The sequence below is a fragment of the Theropithecus gelada genome, chromosome 9 (assembly GCF_003255815.1).
Source record: "Theropithecus gelada isolate Dixy chromosome 9, Tgel_1.0, whole genome shotgun sequence".
In the NCBI taxonomy this organism is placed as follows: domain Eukaryota; kingdom Metazoa; phylum Chordata; class Mammalia; order Primates; family Cercopithecidae; genus Theropithecus; species Theropithecus gelada.
Genome location: NC_037677.1, coordinates 54,088,167 through 54,095,943, shown reverse-complemented (window position 1 = coordinate 54,095,943; position 7,777 = coordinate 54,088,167).

Genomic DNA, 7,777 nt, shown 5'->3' with positions numbered 1-7,777 from the left:
CCTGGTGAGGAGGACTCCCAGCCTGTACCAATCTCTCACCGCCTTGAACAGTTAAGCTCAGTCCAGCTCTGGCCAGGACCTCGACAGCCAGGGGGCAGCAGCCCTGCTGGGCCCAGACCAGGAGCCACCTACCCTTCAGAATGTTAGCACAGCCAAGCCATTCTTTTACATTTATGGAGACTGACAACTAGCCTCCACTGTTCTCTTATCACTGAGCAACACAGGAGCATTGGCAGAGAGGAAGTGTTCTCATATTTCAAATGTTTCTGGTGGTTGAAATACTCCCAGATAATAGCATAGTTTTGGAAATAATGGACTACATCATAAAATTAAAATTAACTTCTTCTGTTTTCTAGAACTTTTAATGAGAATAATTTAAATAACCATTATTTACCAAATTTTATTCATCTATGCATAATACTATTGATCTATCATTTGAGGAAAAGTAAAACACATATAAAAGAGGTTTTTAAATTAAAAACAAATACAAGGGGACTTTTAAAAATTTGTGGGAAAATGAAATTAAAAGACAAGAATAAAAAATATAAACTTTATTTCTCTCAAGTTCTATCAAGGTCAAGACACTTTTGTTTAAGTGATGATATCATCCATTTTGTCCATCTCCAAAGAAATGAGGATCCTGGGAATTGATGTCAAGGCAGTCTTTCTTACATTATTAAATGGAGAAACACTGGTCCCCTTTAAATAATTTCTTAAGATTAGGAAACAAAAAGAAGTCATAAGGAGCCAAATCAGGACAGTAAGGTGGATACCTAGTGATTTCCCATTGAAACTTGCAAAATTGACCTTGTTTGATGAGAGGAATGAGCAGGAACATTGTCATGATAGAGAACTCTCTGGTGAAGCTTTCTTAGGCATTTTTCTCCTAAAGCTGTGGCTCTCTTGAAACACTCATAATAAGCATATGTCACCGTTCTTTGGCCTTCCAGAAAGTCAACAAGCAAAATGCCTTGAGCATCACTGAAAACTGTTGTCCTGACCTTTGCTCTTCACCTGTCTGCTTTTGCTGTGACTAGGCCACCTCTGCTTCTTGGTAGCCATTGCTCTGATTGTGCTTTGTCTTCAGCATTGTACTGGGAAAGCCAAGTTCCATCTCCTGTTACAATTCTTTGAAGAAATGCTTCAGGATCTTAATCCCACTTGTTTAAAATTTTCATCTAAATCTCTCCTCCTGTCTGCAGCTGATCTGTCCATGGTGTTGGGTCTTTTTCTGCTGCTCATCATTGGTCCTCTTCAATTAGGGCATGAACAAGATGAATATTTTCCCTCACAAATTGATATGGATATTCTGCTGCTGTGGGCTTCATCTTCCACATCATCTTGTTTTTTTTTGTTTGTTTGTTTTTGTTTGTTTTTGTTTTTTTAAAGATAGAGTCTCATTCTGTCTCCCAGACTGGAGTACACTGGTGTGATCTCAGCTCACTGCAACCTCTGCCTCCTGGGTTCAAGTGATTCTCCTACCTCAGCCTCCCAAGTAGCTGGGATTACAGGTGCATGCCACCACACCCAGCTAATTTTTGTATTTTTAAAAGAGATGGGGTTTCACTATGTTGGCCAGGCTGGTCTTGAATCTCTTCCTTTCTTAAAATGTGTTATTCATTTATGAACTGCTGATTTTTTTTGCGGGGGGGGGGGATGTTGTCCCCATAAACTTTTGGTAAAGCATCCATGACTTCACCATTCTTCCACCCAAGCTTCACCATGAATTTAATGTTTGTTTTTACTTCAATTTTCACAGAATTCATGTTGCTCTGATAGGCGCTCTTGTCAAGCCAATGTCTGATCCTTCCCAGTGCCTCAAACTAGACCCTATTCAGAAATATTATAACAAGTTGGTGTGAGTTTATTTTGGTACAAAAAAATGTGAAGTCCATGCACAGTTTTTTCATAATATACATTTTCCATGAATTTTGAAGCCCCCTCATAAATAATTCAAACACACATTTGGGAAAACGTGAGAAATCATGTAAGGCCTGGTGGTAATGGGGCATTTGGACTAGCAGGGTCATATGGTGGCTCAATGAGAAGCCAGAAAGCAACTCCTTTCCACTTTCTGGGTGGGGGCTCCAGCCCCTGAGTGGGGATAAGGAGGATAGCAGCCCCTCATGGAAGCTGGCTCAGGAGTTCACCCAGGATTCCTGGAGAAGGGGACAGAAGAGGACGTCTCCTTCCCACAAACTCCACATTTGAGTTCACTGGAAACATAGGCTCTGGGAATGGAGAAAAAGAGGGCAGGGGAAAGGCTGGTAGCTGAGGTGGGGTATGAAGGGAGGGGAGTGACAGAGGAGGCTGTGTCCATGCCTGGAGGTCAGAGGGCAAATGCCCCCAATCATGCTCCATCTGGGTTATCAGCTGCTTGAGGATCCACGTCCAGAAACTCGGGGAATCACTGTGTCCGTTTTCCTTGCCTCAGGACTGTGCCTCTTGTCTGGAGATGATGAGGTTTCTTTCAGCCTCCCATGCTCTCCACCAATGATCATGAGTTTCCATTCAAGGCACAGAATGTGGCTTTGAGAAGAAGCAGCAGTTCCCTCCAGCTTTTCTTCAAGAGCCTCAAGTCACCTTCTGTAGCTCCAGATCACAAGCTGGACCCGTCCAGGGCAGCAGGCACTCCTGGGCTTTGACCTCCTCTGTCCCAAGGTGAAGCTGGGTGAGGGTTTTACATTCCACTGAACCAGTGCTGGACTGCAGTGACACGTCCCTGATCTCTGCACAGAATGTCTTTCATCTCCTGGTTAAACAAGTCTGTCAAAAACAAGAGAACTGTCACCACACAATTACCATGACACCCTCACCACCTCCAAGGGTGATCCAGGCTGAGTGAAACTTGTGCTCACCTGCTTCTGCCACAAGCTCCATGGAGTCCGCCAGGTTCACCAATAAAGCAACTCATGCGAGGCTGAAGCTCCTCCCCCGCTTCCCAGGCTGCTGCAGAGCCTCTTGCAGCCACCATGGCCAGCTGGGCCAAAACACTGAGACCACTGACCAGGGTGCGCCCAGAACCACATCTGTGCCTGGCAACAGGGCAGACTATCACTGGAGAGGCGTGGGGGCACAGCGACAATAGAGTCACACCCTCCACCCTGCCCTCTGCTGAACCCACTCCTGTGGGCCCAGAGCACTCTCCCCATCCTGAGAGCACCCTGGTGTCTCTGCCCGGAAGGTTTCCTCTGGCTGCTGGCGTGGAGCACATTTATATCCACACAAAATAACTGCGCTCCTTACCAGGCCCCACGGGCCCGGGGTGGGACTTGGCGCTCGGTGGAAGGAAGGAAGGAAGGCCGCGGAAGGAAGGAAGAGCTGAGTGAGTGAGTGAGTGAGTGATGAGGCCCAAAACCATCCCTTGCCCTTCCTCAGAATTCACGCTTCTTGTTCTCTCTTGTCAGTTGCTTCCCTAAGGAAAGTTAAAAATCCCTGTTCACAAAATACCTGAAATATATAATTAAAAATATACATGTATATATTATATAATTTTAAATATTTAACAAATTGAAATAAATGCAAATCTGATAACATCAGGTGATCATATAACACTAAAATTCACCATTTTGGACTACAATGAAAATCTCAAAAATGTTTTTGAAAAGTACAAATAATAGAGATTATTTTCTATTAATAACCTGTCAATGAAACTAGAAATGAGTGAAAAATTGAGGAAAAGCAACCACATAGGCATTTTATGACTCCCCCATAAGCCATTTTGGATCCAGAAGCCACCAAAACCAACATGCAGCTCAGAAAGTTAAAAATGGAAAAGAAACACAAGGAAAGCAGAGAAATAGAAATGAGATCAAAACGAATTAAAATATCTCAAACTGTGAAGGCTTTGATGCAAAAATCCAAACACAATTTTAAAAATGGCTTCTTTCCTTTCTTTTAAAAGAGGAGCAGAAATATACAATTAAAGATGAAAACAAACAGAAAACCAAAGACATAGAAGAGAACTAAGTTCAGAGCTGCTTTGTAGAGCTCAGTGCTGGAGGTGGAGAGAGCTGGAGGTGCCTGCTGGGAGGGGCCGGGCAAGCCCAGGAAGTGGGAGTGGGGTTGGCCTGGTGGGGGTTGGGAGGTGGGTCCCTGAAGCTGCTGCTGGGTTACTTTTAGCCCGAGGGTGAAGATGGAACAGCCCTGGGTCATCTATACAGGTCGAGCCCTCCACCCCACCCCACCTACTCTCCCTAGGAGGGCATGGGTACCATGCCAGGGGGCCTGGAGAGGGTTGCAGAGCCCTGGAGGAGGCCAGGGCCAGGGACTGCCATGGGAAGTGGAAAGGCAGTGGCCCCCACTCTTCCCAGAGAGGCTCCTGGGAAGCCTGGGCAGAGCCCAGGAGTCCAGGACTGCCCCTCCTGCTGGAGAATACATGCAGTTCAGAACTAAAGGAATCGCAGAACTTCACAGCCCAGGATCCCAGGACTTCACAGCCCAGGATCCCAGGACTTCACAGCTCAGGAACAGTCCCTCCAGAGCAGCGGGAACCAGGCAGTGTCCTGAGCAGATCTCGAGGAAGTGGAGGGAGATCCAGCTGGCTCCCACTCTTAGCTCCCATCCTGCCCACAGACACAACCTGCTCTCTGAATGGGTGGTCCTCCAAAGTGTTTTCCCCTGCCAGAGCCTCAGTTTCCTCCTGGTAACTTGGGATTCTGACAGACTCCGAGGAAGGGAATTCCTGTCCTCTCAGGCTGCTGTGATTGGCTCCGCAGTTGCAGCCTTGGCCTGTGAAGGAGGGGGCTCCTCCCAGCCAGACCCTGTGTCCCAGGGCCTTTCTGTGGGCACTCCTGAAAACACCCTAGAGGCAGCCACCTCAACCCTGGGGCAGGAGAGAAGCCCTGCTTTGGTGGCCCAGAATGGATGCTTTCCTAAGATCCACCCACCCCATCCCCCAGTCCATTCAGCACACACTGACCTTGCCCTCCTGGGGTCCTATCCCCTAGGCCTGGGAGCAAAGTGTTTGTCTCTGTCTTGATGCCACCTCTGACCCCAAGGTCAAACTAGGCAAACATGACATTTACATTTCAAGAAGAACCACATTTTCACCCAGAAAGTTTGTACCAAGTTATACCCGTCAACTGCGTTTGGGGATGTCTATTTCCTTATATCTTTGCCAGTCCTGGATTTAAAAAACCTTTTTATTTATTTCTTTTCTTTCCTTTCTCTCTTGCCATCTGTTTGCCAAAATACAATGTTGCATTTTTTAAAGTGTTTATTTTTTGAAACATGTACAATTGAGCAACCTTTCTCCTGACTTTCTCCATTTCTTTGATTATATTTACTTATTCCTATCCATCTAGTTTTTTCCATTTCCTACTGGGGCTCGTATTGTTTTCTTATTGAGCTGCGGTTCATTCCATTCAGATTGCAAATATTTTCTACTCTGTCACTTATCTTTTACCCTTACTTGTGGCTTTTTCCTAATGCACAAGAATTTCATTTTTAAGAAATCAGATTCGGCAAGTGTTATGGAGTCAGTGTTTGTGTCCCCCCCAAAATTCAGATGTTGAAATCCTAACCTCCAATGTGATATTAGGAGGTGGGGCCTTTCAGAGGCAGGGCCCTCATAAATGGGATTGGTGCCCTTATCACATGCACCCCAACTCTCTCACCCTCTTTCTGCCGTGTGAGAATGCAGTGAGAAGTTGGCCATTTGTACCCAGGAAGTGGGACCTCTCCAGAACCAACCACGCTGGCACCCAGCTCTCAAAATCCAGTTACAGAACTGTGAGAAACAAATTTCTCTAATTTGTAGGCCACCCCGTTTATGTTATTTTGTCATAGCAGCCTGAAAAGACTAAGACAGCAAATTATTTGGCTTCTGCTTTTCATCCCGTCCCATGAGAGTCACATGATAAGGGTCTGACAAACCTCCCATATCATAGGGACTCCGCTGTTGAGGTTGTAAACTCTCCTGTTCCCTTGGGTTGATTTCTTCTTCCCATTGAATTATTAATTTACCCACACTGTTCCGCATCTGAGCCGAAATGAACCAAACTCAGAACACAGTCCTTGTTCCTTCTTTCTCCAAACGTTCCTCATGGAGGCATTATGGTAGGAAGGAAGAAGACCTCATAGGCCAGGGACCAGGTGTCTGTCACATTGCCTCTTACACTGTGCCTGAGTCATACTTACTCTAGGGAATTTGCCACAGGCATGAAGTTATTCTAAAGTTCCCACCCCATGCCTTTCATCCCAACCAAACCCCTGCTGAGCTAATTCTTTTCCCTGACTCTCCTCTCATCCCCCATTCCTCCATCCACTTCCAACTCCAAAGCACCTCCTATACTTTTCAGACCAAGTTCCCACCTCCTGAGCCCCTTCATCCCTCCTGTGTGTCTGCCCCTCATTGGATGTTGCCTTTCTCTGGGACCTCTGACACGAGGTGTCTCCCTCATTGGCATGCCATGGTTACTTCTAGGGCTGAAGCAACTAAAATGGAGAGTGATCAATTGTACGGAGGCAGACATTTAAAAATAATAATAAGTACTGCATTCATTCACTCCAAGAAAAGTAAAAGCCAAGGCCCAGAGTGTGGCAAGGCAAGGGTTAAAAAGAAAAGACAAACAAGTTTTCCTCTGCCTAGCAAGCTCACTTCAAGGACAGTTATAAGATAACGCTGTTCGAGAAGTTGAAACCAATGGAATAGGCTCCAGACACCCCACCACAGGAGCAAGGATGAAGGAAAAGAAAAAAAAAAAAAAGGACAAATATTTAGCCAGTTCTTGTTTTTTCTTTCAATGCAGCTAGAAGGCCACCAGCTATGCAAGGCCACAAGTTATGCCAAGTCATCAGTTATGCTATAGATTACATGACCTGTCAGTATATGATTAACTGCCTTTGTTTTGCTTCTGTAAGTTTGCTTATAAAAACCCTGCTCAGTCTTTGTTCAAGGCTCAGCTTTTTGGCTGTGAATCCACTGAGCTGGTGTGCACCTTAAAATAAATACCCTCCTGTATTCACCTATACTGGTCTCTCTAGTCCTCTGTGACCTGCAACAGTATAAATCCTTATAGTCACAGTGCTATGCTCTTAACAGGTGCTTTAAAAAAAAAAAAAAAACAGCTCTGTGGAATGATTGACATTTACATCTCTGAGCAGCTGAGCCTGGCAAGACCTACCAAAGCGCAAGCAGGATCCTTGTATCTTGCAGAATTATCTTTGCTAAGAGGAGCTCAGGAGGTAGAACAGATGGACATACCTTAAGTTCATTCTCTGATATGACCCATGCTACACCAAGCACCTACTCTGTGCCAAGCCCTGCATTGAAGGCAGGTATGAGACAGCAGACAAGGCCAGATGACCTTGGAAGCCCCAAGTCCTATGGGGGCAAGAGATATAAAAAAACAAGCACCGACATCGATAAAGAATTTCAGCCTTTCAGGTAACTGTGTGTGATGATGGATGTGTTTATAATTTTGATCGTGGAAATTATTACACAGTATATACATATAGCAAATCACATTGTATACCTTGAATACATACAATTTTAATTTGTCAATTATACCTTAATGAAGCTGGGGAAAGAAGTTTTCTTACTTGGGTTGATACATCATCTTCAGAGTGTGAGCAATAGAATTATTGCCATAATACCATTATTAATAATTAATGAAAATATTTAGTCATTTAAAGAACTACAACCTTTGATAGCCTGGTACCAGATGGAGACGGTGTTGGGTGTGATTTATGGATGGTGCTTGGGAGCATCTTCCTGGGAGACTGGGAGCATCGTGGAGGGAGGCTTGTCAGCAGAGACTGCAGGGATTCGGAG